The 15,088-nt window shown below is 37.2% G+C and overlaps 1 protein-coding gene across 3 annotated transcripts in view; it reads left to right on the top strand.

The window, feature by feature from the left end:
• Window positions 1–15,088, top strand: part of Gfra1 (GDNF family receptor alpha 1) — a 201,315-nt gene that overhangs the window by 122,343 nt on the left and 63,884 nt on the right. The gene's annotated exons all lie outside the window — the stretch shown is intronic.

The following is a 15,088-nucleotide window of genomic DNA, read 5'->3' as shown; positions in this document are numbered from 1 at the left end:
TAGTAGAAGTCTCCAAATTTTTTGTTTTGTCATTTTGCAGCAGCAAGAATCTTTCTTTTCAAAATTTGGTTCCAATGTGGTAATAGCCCAATGACATGCATTACTTGTCCACGAAGAGCTACAAAAATAAAGTATTAATTAGATTGGCACTCAGTACTGACAAGAGAGTCCAGCTGCTTAGAGAAGAGGCAAAGGAGGACAGAGGGCCAAGACAGGTGAATGTGTCCTCCATCCCCATCCTTTGTCCTCACGTGCTACATCATATTTTGTCAGGAGAAAGAGCCTAAGTTCTAAAGGCACAGGCATATAAACTATAGTGTTATGCTTTTTAGAGAAAACTTGACAACCAAGACTTGGATGCCTGAAGAGTAATTTGCTCTGTTTGGTACCAACTCAATAGCTCCTACATTTCCAATTGGTTTGCTTTGTCAGTAAGGGGAAGCATGCTCACATCTAAGGGGGTAGTCAAGAGGCGACATACCTGAGTCTAGCAGTGAAATATCACACACCTGCATTGTGCCTTTTAGAATATACCACCTTACACACTTACTTGGCGTCTTTTCCTGAGCCATCATGAAGCATGAAATATCCACTGAGAATCCTGTGAAGTGTAACTGATTGTCATTCACTGCAAGTTAAATCTTTAGATGAGCATTAGTCGCTGTTCAAGACATGTTAGCTTCAAGTGGAAGCAGTCAATTATAGACTAGAGGTTTTATGGCTACATTATTACCATCATACTATTAGGTTTGCAGCAGTAGCATTCTGTTTGATCGATCTATCCCAGGACATTGATGGATAGCTTTGTTCTTTAAATGTCAAATATGTGGGATTTCTGTACCTTATGTGTTTACTGACACACTAATCTCCTCTGGATACCTTTCCCTCTATGCAGTGTTCATCCTTAGCAGATGACTGATTCCACTCCTTACAAGATGGGGTAGAACTTGTAATTAGATTTATAATTTCCTTGCTATTCCCTCTCAAATGCAGAAGTACCACTGAGTTATTGGCAGTTTAAAGAAATCTTCACTACACGAAGAGAACTTCTCATTGGTTTCAAGAAATAGATTTAGACATCTGCTTTATTTTTTTTTCCTTTCTAACATGCAGATACCACATTAGAATAAATGAACAGTTTCAGGGGAATATGTTGAATTTTCTGACTGTGGCTGTGTGTTATTATGGTATTTGGCCTGTCTTTCCTAAAGTCACATATAATACCGGATTTTTTTACAAATGGATTCCTAAGTTAAATTTCTGTCCTACACACACTTTAACACCATTACTTCAAATGTCATACATCACTAAATACAGTATGGTTCTACTTAAAAGGTGGAGCAGAGTTTTTTATGTAAAATCCTTCAAGGGCTTGTTTGTAGAAGACTCTTAGGGATGGATTCTCTTTCAGTAAAAATTAATAGCTCTTAAATACGGTGTAAAGGTTATCTGTCTTACACAATAAATAAGCTAGAAACTTTGAGGAAGCTTCGTTTCCAACCCATAAGGCATCTGGATTTCTTCTTTATTTTGATTTCAGACTTCTTGGAAGGAATTCTCAAAGTCCCATTTCTGAAGGAAGTCTGGTAGTGTCCCATTTCCTTCTCCATATTCCTACCTTACGAGCAACTTTCTGCCATGTTTTTCACCTCTGGAACTCTGTTAGCTCCGTTGGGCCTCAGGGAGGAGACTGGCCAGTCTTTGCTGGCAATGGAAGCATCTTTAGATACATCAGGAGAAGTTATCAAAAGCCTTCCATTTCTTATCTTTTTAATGCCAAAAAGTAAAGTCTAATTAATGTCTGCATTTGACAATACTGTGGTCTCACTGTGAAATCACAGAACGCTGGCTTTCTGTGATTCCCCCTGTGCCTTAGAATAAAATTTCCTGTGACACTCAGCCTCATGTATTAGTGCAGGGAAGGGCCCCAGGCCATGCTCTAGGATAAAAACCCACTGTGGCTTTTATCCTTTCATCCCTTCCCACTGAAGAGCAGCACAAGTGGCCATTCTGAGGCTAGCCTTACTTGCTTCTCTTGTCCCCAGTGCCCTAGCCATAGGGTGACCCTGTATCTGTAGTGTTTCTGGTGCTGAGTACAGCATTAGTGGCTGCCCTGAACCCTGCCTTTGTGTTGAATGCCATTCGATTTTCTCCAGGCATAAAGCTGATGGAATCATCCTGACCTCAACACTTGCATTCAACTGCAGCTTTGCCCAGGGTTAAATGTAACTATTCAACTGGGCATTTCTCACAGAAACTAGCTAGTGTAAAGGTCTAAGTAAAAGGCATGCTTTGAAGCTTGGAGTTTTCAGTGGAACACATCCATTTTAATCAAGCTATTCTTGCTATTTACTTAGTAAATAGCTAGGTGAAAATGTCAGCTTCTAGAAGGTGAGATTGTTCTCATTTAGCCCTCTGCTCTTAATTTATGTGGGGTCCATATAATCAGGGTCACAACAATCCCTAAGTGACAGATGTGTGCGAGAAGCTTAGGAAAGCCACATTCTGGAGATAGCCAAGGGTGCTATGCCACTTACCTGCCTCCGCAGACCCACAGTGTCCCATGGACAGGAGCCAGATGGGAGAGCACCCCCAAGGAGAAGTGGCTTGGTGCCCAGCAGCATGAGGATGTAGCTGTCTTTCCTCTGCAATTCCCGTGGGAAGCAAAACCATAGATTAAGTTGCAGAGACACAATGAAGGTTCTATAATATAGAATTTCCAGGGTTTGACTTAATCCTTGATTAATTAGTATAGTTCCTGAAATGGGGATCTATCAAAAGTCATTTCAGGGCTCAAGGAGTCAATGTGCGAGTGTTTGAAACCAGTGCAAAGCTTGGAACAAAATAAGCAAGAAGACTTGCCAATGTGCCATTAAAATGAGACACAGAGGCTCACTGAGGCATCGGATGAGTGGGTGCACATGAATGTCTACTCTACTCTCTGCTTCCTTTGCAACTCATAGGAGGCTGAAAAGGGCCAGGAGAGGGTGTGGGGGTGAGTGTTGTGGAGTGAGGGTGGTGCTCTTGGCCCACCTTGGGGGTATATGGACTAGAACCACCTGGTTAACCTTATCTGGCCTCAAGTTGTACTTGACCCATGGCAAAGAAAACTCTCTTGTTAACAAGATCTTCATACAATGACGTCTGAATGAGCGAAGCACCTCTTATGAATCACATTCCTAAAAATATGACCAGAACCAACTAGAAAGTCAGGATATAACAGGAAAATAAGCGAGGATGCAGGTAGACTGTAAAAAGAGAAAGTTTTAACTTACCTAGCTAACACTAAGTGTAATGACCAAAAATGTCTGGGAGCTGTGTGAAAACATATTCTCACAAAGTGGTTAGGTTCAGTTGCTGCTTGCAGGGGCCACTGAAATACTTAAAACCTATTCTCATGAAGAAAAAATCTTTACTAGGTGACCTAAGAGCACTAACCAAATGAATCTCTTTAACCTGCTGGACAGGGAACTTCTTGAATGCAACAAAATAATTTTAAAAACATGTAATTCAGAATTCACATCTGAATAATGAAGTTGAGCATGTCTGCTACTCCAACCTTCTGCATGTCAGTACACTACTCTAGAATTTTTGGCCAACTAGGAGTTTTCTTGACCAGAACTGGCCACAACTTCTGGCTACTGTCTTTTATACACACACATCTTGTACATGCAAATCACTGCTATTATTATTCATACAGCTTCTGTTTATCTTTCTAAAAGAAACAACAAGTTGAAGCAGGTGAGTGATGGTTTCAAGGCTGTGGTGAAGGTAAAAGCCACTGCAGGTGGAGCAGCTTAATGGGGTATTAATTGGGAAGCAGGTGAAGGCAAATAGGTAGCTCAGCAGGTATGTAAATAGGCTCGTGGGAGGAAAGGCATTGAATTTTATGCTCTTTAACTAAAAATAAAAACCTGATATTTAGCTTATCTTTGCTAAAACCTGCACTGTGAGGGCCTGACAACCACTGACATCATCAATGATTCATTATTATCTCAGCATCATCCGGGCTACTTAATAGGATCTTCAGCCTTTTCATTTCTCACTCTTCATTGTTTCAGAGGTTTCCTTGGTTTTGGAATGTATGCTTTGCCTTCTATGTGTTTCAGAGGCCAGAACAGTTCTTGAAAGTTGTACCATCCTAATGACATTCAGGCCTTTGCCTCCTTTTCTTTTTTCTACTCCAGCCAGTCAGAGGAACACAGCAAAGGTACGATATAGCAATGGATAAAGAACCTACCAAGAGCATGTACATTCAAGCAAATGTTCCTTTTCCAGGTAGTCACTTTGAAAAATGAAGCACTTATTCCAGGATTATCTTTGGCTCAAAATGATTATTTTTGGAACTGATTTATCATCATCTATGTGAAAAAAAATCCTGACTTATATTCATCATTTGTTTTCTACTTTTAAGCATTGCCCAACAGCTCCCACTTTTTTCTACACTTTTCTTGCTAAATGATATTCAGCTTTTTAAAATCCATCCCCAATATCATTCCATATTTCTCTTTCAGTTAGTACTCTTTGTAGCAATACGTAGGTAGAAGGTGATGGGGAAATTTGGATTTTTTAAAATTCAAATGGGCCACATTTATAATTCCTCTGGTGGAAAGAACCATTGGTTTTGAAGATGTATTTAGCCTTTTGCATGGAAATAGCTAAATATGAGAAGAGTTTGCACAGGCTAAGTATGAGTAGAGCTAAACTTTATATTCCATAAATGAATTAGGTTTGTATTATCATGCAGATCTTTTCCTGAAGTTGAAACACTCATTAATTTTACTGCTAATGAGATGTTAGCAATTAAATACCTTTAATTAATGAAAATCAGACAAAACCAAGGACTGTTTTTTGAGTCTATAAAAATAAGGAAAATATTTGTAGATCTCATTGTATGTTTTTGCTGTAAAAGGACCACAAATCTAGGCTAGTTTTCTGGTTCAGAGAAAGTCATTAATAGATTTGAGTTTAAGAAAATAATAGCAGAGGGCATATTTGAATGTTATAAAGATTATCTAAGTTTGGAAAAAAAAAAAAAGATACTCATAACTGAGAGCCAGTCCTTCATGTAATAGCAAATTTCATGGTTGAAGATGCAACAGGATTGAGTACAATTAATAGTTCTGCAGCCGTCGTTGAGTTCTGGGGTAGGCCCTGAGCACATAATTAGATTATTAAAAATGGCCTGTCTTGGGCCCACTATTACTAAATTGAAATCCAATTATGCTTTTATGGTTTTGCTGAAAAATATTTAGCTATTTTGCCTGAGTCCTCCTGGAAGATCATTTCCTCTCTGCATCAGTATTTGCACATGTCACAATACATTTTCCAAACAAATCTGACCTCAATTATCTCAAAATCAATCTTACATTAGATAGAATATATTTTAATGAGTGTTTTTATGTCTAATATCATAATTGTGCTTCTCTATACTTGAGGAATTAAAATGTAGCGATTGTAGAAAATCTTTTTGATAGGAGGCATGCATATTTTAGAAATAACTAAATTGTGCTATCTTAATACTTGGAAAGGCATTATGCTCAAATATGTGCATGAGTGTGCTGCAAGACAAAGTTGGTGCAGTTTGCAGTAATTGGCACTGGAATGGTAATAAAGCAGTTGTTTGCAAAGAGATGGGCTCAGAAATTTCATGCACTCCTGCAGTGTGGATTTAAATGCTAAGTTAAATATTTATGAACCTGAGATTTTTTATAATTGATCATTGTATGATTTATACACTGTAATTATAATTAGGTTGAAAGAGATTTTAAAAAGCTAGTTTCCTGGTAGCCAAGACCATTAAATAATTCTAAGCTGCCAAAACAAAAATTAGGTGAGAACCTAGCCACCAAGTTCTAAGTGCCTGTCCCTATATTTGGCACACAGGAGAGACACAGCACCTTACCAGGCACATCTCCTGAAGCACTGGTTCCTGCAACACCTGTGATATTTCGTGCCTTTGATTCAAATAAACACATAGACAAATAGAAAACTGCACATAAACAAATAGAAATGCACATAAACAAATAGAAAACTTCAGGAATCCAATGCATAACACAAGGAAAAGGTGGAGAAGGTTAGAAAGGTTAATTAAAAATGTAATGATCCCATTTGCTGAGACAGCAGTATTAATCATAGTGCAGCAGCAAGCGTGTGACTTGCACACCTCCTGTAGGCAACATCTAATTTTTTTACGGTATAGAAGGTGGCAGAGATGTGGGATGCAGGCAGGTGACAGTATGTGCATTAAGGCAATGTAAGTGTAATGGATGAAGCTACTGCTTGACTGTGGTCAGTGCTGGGAACTGTCTTCACCAGACAGAAGAATTATCTCCAAATTCAGAGGTACTCAACATAATTTCTTCGCTGTCAGCACCAAAGCAACTTGGGTATGGCTTGAAACTTAATATAGTTGTGTAAGGTTAAACAAAACAAACAAAACAAAAAACAGGACCAGTAGGAAATTCATCATTGTGTAGGTCTGAAACTGTGTGAATGACAAAATGCACTGCAAACAGCCAACACATGTATTTTAAATGTAATTTTTAGCACCTCAGCTGGAAAAGACCAAGCTCTCCAAGGATTGATTACAAGAGTCATAACCTGGATGATCAGATTTGCCATCTGATCCATGTGTATATCAGATCAGATTGTCAATGGGAACTTCTAGAAAAGCTTGCCTATCTCTGAGATCATGGTACCCTTTGCTTATTTTTTATTTTCTTAGTTAACACATTAGATAGAGCCCATTAGGAGAACAGTAGTTATATTAACATGGTAATTAACCAAGTCAGAAGGAAAGACAGAACAAGTTGTGAATTCAATTCCACACCCCAAATAGGGAGACAGAAAAGCCCAAAATTGGCAAACAACATACTTTCATTGTCTCTTGTAAACTTTCTGCTTACTATATGACATCTCCTGCATATGTTAATATGTTCACATTTACTGCTTGATTCCACTTCATAATATGTAGAAATGAGTTTCTAGTTACTTGCGTCTGTGTTTCATCCTGAGTCATCTCAACTGGATCCCTGGCTCTGGTGTTTGCCAATAATGGTGGCATTTCTAAGTGTAAATAATGAAGGGCTGCTGGCCACGGCCACAGCCTCTTTGATTTGGGACAGTGTGAGGATTGTATTTGGAATGAAGGCAGTCCCTTGCTCCAGAAGAATTTAGAATATGAAAGCTTCTCCTAATGCATAATTTATCCCTGACATCTCCACATCTCCCTGTGTTGAAGGGACCTTTACATTTGCTCTGCCTGCAGGTCAGGATTGAAATCACCAGTCCCTATATCCCACGGAGCAGCAAACAGCTGAGAAGTCAGTGCCGGGGAGTGTATAGAGCCTCTGGCTCAAATTTTATTCTGTCCCTGATCATAATTTTTTCCTAAATATTTGATGTTATAATCAGAAAAGGCAAATTGTAATGTAGCTGTCAAACCAAAGAATTTTAAAGTGTGAAGGAACCTTAGCTATCTTGTCTCGTAAAGGGAGAAACAGATTTACAATAGAAAGGTGGCATAAAAAAGACACTCGGATGCTTGGACCATATTTAAAACTCAGATTTCCTGATTCTAAACCTATTGCTTCTTTGGAAGCACTTCTCTGTAGGCTGTGTTTTGGGATCTGGCCCTCTATTTTTGATGAATTTTATCCCTCTTGTGCCACAAAAAGAAGAGGAAGTTGCAGTCAGATGACCTTCCAGACAGAGAGGTTCAGAATGCTACTGGAGAAAGCAATCTGTAACCTGCAAAGTAACGCTATGGTTGTGTCAAACTTTGAAATGAAAAGCTGGTGAAATGGCATTCTCTATGATATAGTGTGGGCCCACACTGGAGAGGAACACATTAACTGAGTGCAACCCACTCGCATATGCCCTGCCCCCTCAAAAACGATTTCTAGTAAACAGCCTTCATTCTCAGAACACTTCCCATTCAGACAGCATCCCAGACATTCTACCAAGTTAAAGAATGAATAACAGCAGATGGAGGGATTAGAGTTGGAGGGGAGGGGGAAGCAATATCATAATGCTGAGCTCTAAAATGATCCGTGGAGAGGATGGCATGGAAAGTTACGGTGAAGCTGTTCTAAAGCCTTCCCACACAGGCAACAAAGCATTGTGCCCAGATAATAAAGCACAGGCCAGCTTCTGCTCCTCCCCAAGTGTGAGCCTATGGAGACCCTGTGCGTCTTTGCTGGGGTAAATCGCGTTATTCCTTCCTCTGGTCCCTCTGCCCTGCAGTCATTGGAGTAGCAGTTTTGTGCAATAAGTCATCTATTTCAGAGATGTAAGGGATCAGACAGAAGCTCCACTCTCATGTGTATGTCTTGTGTTTTCAGAAGTGTTTATTTTGAATTTCATTGCTGCAGTATATGCAGCCTTAGGCCCCAGGAAAAGCTGGGAGTGGGTTTTTGAGGGACCAAAAAAAGAGGCCAAGGGAGGGACTGAGAATTATTTTCTCTGTTCTCTGTTTAGTTGTCCATATAAACAAATAATATAAAAATATATAAATATAAGTTGACCTTATAAACAAAGCCATAATGAGGTACACATGAATCTACTTTTCTTTAATATTTTATAATGAACATTTATAAACAGAGAAAAGTAGAAAATATGTAATAACATATCTTTAGCACTGAGATGCTACCATTAATATTTTTTTTTTTTTAATTTTTTTTTTAATGATTTTTTTGTCTTTTTCATTTTTATCGGTACCAGGGATAGAACTCACGACTGCCTGCTTACAAGGCAGGTGCTTATGCCGCTGAGCTAAATCCCCAGCCCCCACCATTAATATTTGAATATAGATGCTTTTTTATTGTTATTTTTTGCCATAGTAGGAATTAAACTTAGCACCTTGCATATGCTAGGCAAGCGCTCTGCCACTGATATATGTCCCCAGCCCTGAAAGTTGTTGCTCTGTGAACATCCATTTGTCCATTCTTGTTTTTTTTAAAATGTGTTGCATATTGTTATCTTCAAAGTAGCTGTTCAGATTACATGACATAGACATGAAAAAAATGATCAAACAATTGAATAGTGAAAGCACAAACTGTTCTTTTTGATGAACTGAGATTAATAGTATAGTTATCTATCTTATGTGTATGTGTGTATATATAAATATATATTAATTATATTAATTATATATAATATATATTAATTATATATAAATATAATTAATATATATTTTTTAATATATATATTATATATATATATAATCTTTTCCTTTCTTTCTCCTTTTCCCCTATCCCAATTGTTCATTTGAGTAGTTTCTTTCCTATTACTTTCACAGTATCTGTTGTATATTTTGGATCTTATTTACTCTTACAGTTTTTTACACTAGGGAGACAATACGATATTTACATGTGGGTCTGTTTTTTTCACTTATGAGTATTGTCTGAAGTTGCATCCATTTGCTTATAAAAGCCTCAAGTATATGCTTCTCTATAGCTGGGTAAGAGTCCATTGTATAAAAATACCACATCTTTTTTATCCATTCACAATTGATGTTTCCAGTGTTTAGCTATTAAAAATTTTGCTGTTGTTAAACATGGATGCACATACATTGCTATGGTATATTCCCAGTTCATTCCTCTGTCCTCAAAATGCAGTTATCAGTCCACTTTTCTTGGAGACTTCAGCACACATATCATTAGCCAATGTTCAATATTTGCCTAGTTCCTTTTGAGATAATGTTTACGTATGTACAAAGTCAGCTACATGGCTCTGTCAAAATAACAGAACAAGAGCCAGGCAGACACTTGCCAGCATCCAGAAGGTTCCCTCTTATTTCTTCCCAGGCAATCTCCACTCCCATTCTCTAGGAGCAACTACTCTTGATTTTTTTCAGCATCAGTGAATTTTGTTTGTTCCAGAATTTCATGTATAATTATATCTTGTTCATGATTTGCATACATTTTATTTATTTTTTCCACTAACTTAGTGTATTTGTTATCCATCTTTGCTACTGTGCATGTCCATTGTTGTTCTGTTTTCATTTTTGAGTAGTATTCCCTTATGTGGATGGGCAGTGGTTTCTTAAGCCATTTTCCTATTCATGGATATGTGGGTTGTTATCAATAGACTTTATTGACAGTCATATACAAGGTTTTTTGGTGGACATACGTTTTCATTTTTCTTGGATAAATGCTTCTGAGTACAAGTGCTAGATCATAAGGTGAAAGTATGTCCAGTTTTACAAAAACTACTCAATTTCTTGATTGGGCCCATTTGTACTCCCATCAACAATATTTGAGACTTCTACGAGCTCAGCACTTTTCACAACACTTTTTGGTACTGCCTGTCTTCAGTTTTAACCATTGGGCTTTAAAGGTAGTATTTTCACTCATAATTAATCATGTTGAACAGTTTCACTGCACTTATTGGATATGTGTGTGTGTGTGTGTGTGTGTGTGTGTGTGTGTGTGTGTATGCATGAATATGAATATATAGTCAAATAGTTTTTCAATACTTGGAATTGAACCCAGGACCTTGCACATTCTAGATAAGTATGCTTGATACTGAACTACATCTACAGCCTTGGCTTTCTTGTTTGAGACTATATTATACATATTCAACGTGGGTATATTTCTAGGTTCGGTCTTCTATTATTGTTCAGTTTGTTCATGTCTGTTTTTTAAAATTAATTTTATTGGTACTATATCTATTTACCTATAGCTATATATCACATTCATCATACATAATTTGTACCTGTACATAATATATCTTGATTCCTCTTTTTTATCCTATATCTCTCCCCTTCTTCAGTCCTTCATATGTCTGTGTTATTTTATTTCACTGTCTTGGTAACTGTAGCTGTATAGTAAATCTTGAAGTCCATCAACTTTGTTATTCTTGTTCAAATTGCTTTGGCTCTTCTGTGTTTTTGCATTTTCATATAACTTTTAGAACCTACTTAACAATTCCAAGACATTAGGACTTGAACATAATTTACATCTTAATTATATTGAGTTTTCTGATCCATGGACATGGTATATATTTCCATTTATTACATATTTTAAAATTCTTATCAGCAGTGCTTTTTGGTTTTCAGTGTAGAAATCTTGCATATATTTTGTTAAATTAATTCCTAAGTGTTTTTTATTTTGTATTATTTAGTTCTATTTTAAGAGCAATTGCATTTTAAACTTTCCTATTTTTTTTAGCTAACATATAAAAGTGATGAATATGTTAATTAGCTTGGTTTAGTCATTCTACAATGTCAAATACATATATATCAGAACATGACATTTGAGCTCATAATACATGCAAGTTTTAAATTAAAAATAACATTAAATGAAATTTCTAAACTTAAAAAGTACAACTGATTTTTGTATATTAACTTCATTTCTTTTGACTTTACCAAATTCTTTCATTCATTCTAGTGGAAATTTTTTCCTTTCCAAACTCTACACTATTTTCTTCCCATTGTTTTATTAGAAAATCTAGAACTTCCATTATAGTATTGACAGTAAATGGTAAAGATGGGCAGTTTTTGCTCCTAACTTTGTGGAGAGAGAATTAACACTTTGGAATAAGATGAACCTTTTAGTTTGTGGATTTTTTTTTGTTTTGGTACCAAGGATTGAATTCATGACTGCATGCTTGCAAGGTAGGCGCTTATGCTGCTGAACTAAATCCCCAGCCCAGTCAGTGAATTATTTGCAACAGCCCTTTTATCAGATTGAGGAGATTCTTTTCTGTTTTCCATTTACTAAATATATTTTATGATGAATGATTGTTGAAATTTGTCGATTGTTTTTTTCTTTGTCTACTGAAATAATCTCAAGGTTTTTCTCATATTCTGTTAATGTGGTGAATTGCATTAATTTTTAAATATTAAAGCAACCTTGCATTCTTGGGATATGCATAGCCATAATGCATTATCCTCAATATGGTATTTTGGTAAAAATAATTTACTAAAACTTGAAGCAGCTTGTAAGAAATATTAGTCTATTATTCTCTTCTTTGTTGTTGGGTTCTTACATTTGGATACTGCTAGTCTCATATATCAAATTGAGAGGATCATGGAAATATTTTGTGTGATTAAGGGTAAAATAAGAAAGGGGGGGAAATCACACACTGACCTGAGCCATGAAAATGAATTGATCGCTTTTGCCCTTCAGAATATGCCAGGCTGTACATTCTGAAATTTGTCACAGACACTGAAATAATGGTAAGCCAATGGTAGGGCTTGGATATTGATAAAGACAGAATCAGCAGAAAATGAGGCAAAGTAACACCCACTGCTAAATGAAGTTAAGTTTGAGCAATTGGTTTAGATGTATATAGTTTAATCTCTTTCTAGTTTGTACAGCACTTTCTCTTTAAAATATTGCTTTTGTTTTTTGATACCATTAACAAGAAAATGTTAAGACATTGATTACATAACTCTTACAACTTTAAACAGATAGTAAGCACTTATAGTAAAAAATGTATACAGAAAAACGATTCCCCCCCAACCCTGTACAGAGGCTTTTCCACTAAACTACATCTCCAGGCCTTTTAATTTTTTATGTGAGCCAGGATCTTGCTAAATTGCCCAGGCTAGTTTAGAAATTGCTATCTTCCCGCCTCTGACTCAGGAGTGTCTAGGATTATAGTCATCCACCACCATACCCAGCCAAGGCCAATTTTTAAAGCTTGTGTCTTATTATATATGGATTACTTCCAGAGAAAAAGAAATTTCCTTGATGTCATATGTTAACTTTTATTATTTGTTTTACAGTGTTATTTGAAATTTATAAACATAAACAGCCTTTATTCTTTGCTTTTATATAACTATAAAAGCAAGGCACAGGAGTTAAGTACCAACAAAACTTCGAAGATAATGTAATACAAGCCAATAACTATTTTGGGGAAGGGATTGTTTGGCTGAGATTAAATTGATGCGCTGGGTTTGAATGTGGCCCCTGGTATCAGCATGGGTCCCTTCAGCTTTAGTAGGCCTGGATTCCATGGTACTGTGTGAAGATTTCCTTCTTCTGCCATTTTTTCCATTTGAATTTCATAAACTGTTTGCAACTGTTTTCACTGGCTGCACCACTTATACGTTAGTCTACCTCTGTGCTGTGTTCTTTTTCTTTTAGCTAGAGATTATAAAGTGCTATTTATTAGATACCAGTGCAGATATAAATGCAATTAACAAAACCATGTACATGACAGTATCCAGCCTTAAAGACCTAACTTGAATGATGTATAGTTTCATTAATTTCTTTTTAGGTTGCCATAAAAATACAAAGTTTAGAACCTAGAGAATGGTATCTATTCCTTCAAGAATATACTGTAAATCATTATCCTTGGGCACAGTCTCCAACATTAGAAACTGAAAAGAGGAGGTACTAGAAGGGTCGCCAAGGCTTGGGAGATCTATGCAGGATAGATAATGGCAGCTTCCCACCTGAGTCCTGAGATCTGGGTGCAGCAGGCAGAAGCAGGCTTGGCAAAAGTACAGTGGAGAGACTGAGCAGGTTTGCTCCCAGAACCCACAGAGCTGCTGTGCCAATGCTGCCCACCCCTGCTGTTCATCCAGGGTGGCAGATCTCTCCTTTGCCGACTTGCCTTGTGTGTTCATTGTGTTGAATTCAGGTGTCACAGGCAGGGCCAGAGCTGAACCTTGGGCACAGTGAAACACGGCTTGGAGTGCCAGGGCACAGTGTTGTTTCAGTTTTGTGAATTTTCTTAAAGCAGGCACAGTTTCAATAGAACAGGGAATTTTGCATTCCTCAAAATGTAGGACTGACTTTGTGTGCCCTTCATTTTTCTATTTAAAAAAAAAACTATGAAATTTTAATAGCATTCAACATGTGATCTACCCTCTTAACAAAACTGTAAACCACAATACAGTATGACAACTGATGGAATGTTGTACAACAGGTTACTAGAACTTTATTCAATTTGGCATGGTTGCAACTTTATTCTATGAAAAGCAATTGGCCACTCCCCTACCCCTATCCAGCAAGCATCTACTACTCCCTGACACTATGAGTTTGCATATTTTAGATTTCTCTTACAAGTTCAATCATGCAACATTTGTCTTTCTGTGACTGGCTTATTTCACTTGGCCTAGTGTCTTTAGGGTTTATCTATATTGTTGTGGATTGTATGAGTGCCATCTTTTCCAAGGCAAAATAATGTTTCACAGCCCTTTAGATGCGTAGTAAATCTGCTCCCTTTTCAGTTCCATCTAGTCCAAGTGGGTCCTCTTCTCTCTTGGCAATTCTGTATCCTGTAATTTCCCAAATGTTCTCATCAATGGAGGAAAAGAAGCCACTGAGGTGAGGTCTAAACAGGAACATTCTGGGAGTTGCAGTCCCACCGTTGCATGGTGCTTATCTGCTGCCCCCTGTTCTCACTGGTTTGTTTGCTATCCATCTTTCAGGGAGGGTACTTTATCAGTTGGCTCTAGGTTTTTTCATCATTCCCTTCTCCTTGCCCAAACACTTCTAGGTGAGGAACTTAATTGTTTTTCCACACTAATTTTGTATCTTTGACCACTAGGTGAGGCCGTGGTCAAGATGCCCAGGCACTTGGTGGACCCTGGCTCCTCTTTCCTTTTTCTGGATAGCTCAGGGGCAGCTGTGCAGTGGACTGCACTGGTTTCTCTGGTGGCACGAAAAGGCTGCATATGTTTTGTAAGATCCTAAAGCCAGGGGTTTGTCAGCCACTGAAATTCCATCCAAAATCCTAGGTGAATTTTCCTAATCAAAAACTTCAGTGGTTATAGAGCTAACATTTGTATTTGGTGAATTAAGTAGTAATTGAGGTTTACAAATTTTTACGTGATTTTTTGTTTGTTTGTTTTCTTCCAATGGCCTAGGAACTCCAACTTAAATACAGCTTCCTCATAGTTGCTTCTTTCTGTTTAGAGAGGCTGGCATAATATTTTGTCTTCTGGGCTCAAATAACCATGTAGTTACTGTGTAATCATATAGTAATTAGCATGTTCTATATGCATTTATTACATAATTATATTCCTGGAGGATTGCATGGCAATTATACTTGCATTCAGCATATCATTTTATATACTGTATCATGAGCAAGTATATAATTTGTTGCTGTTTTCTTTGATCCTAATTTCAGT

Source organism: Cavia porcellus, unplaced genomic scaffold (assembly GCF_034190915.1).
Source record: "Cavia porcellus strain 051 isolate PalLab524CR breed Dunkin Hartley unplaced genomic scaffold, mCavPor4.1 scaffold_2, whole genome shotgun sequence".
NCBI lineage: Eukaryota > Metazoa > Chordata > Mammalia > Rodentia > Caviidae > Cavia > Cavia porcellus.
This window is presented reverse-complemented; position numbering and strand designations above follow the sequence as displayed.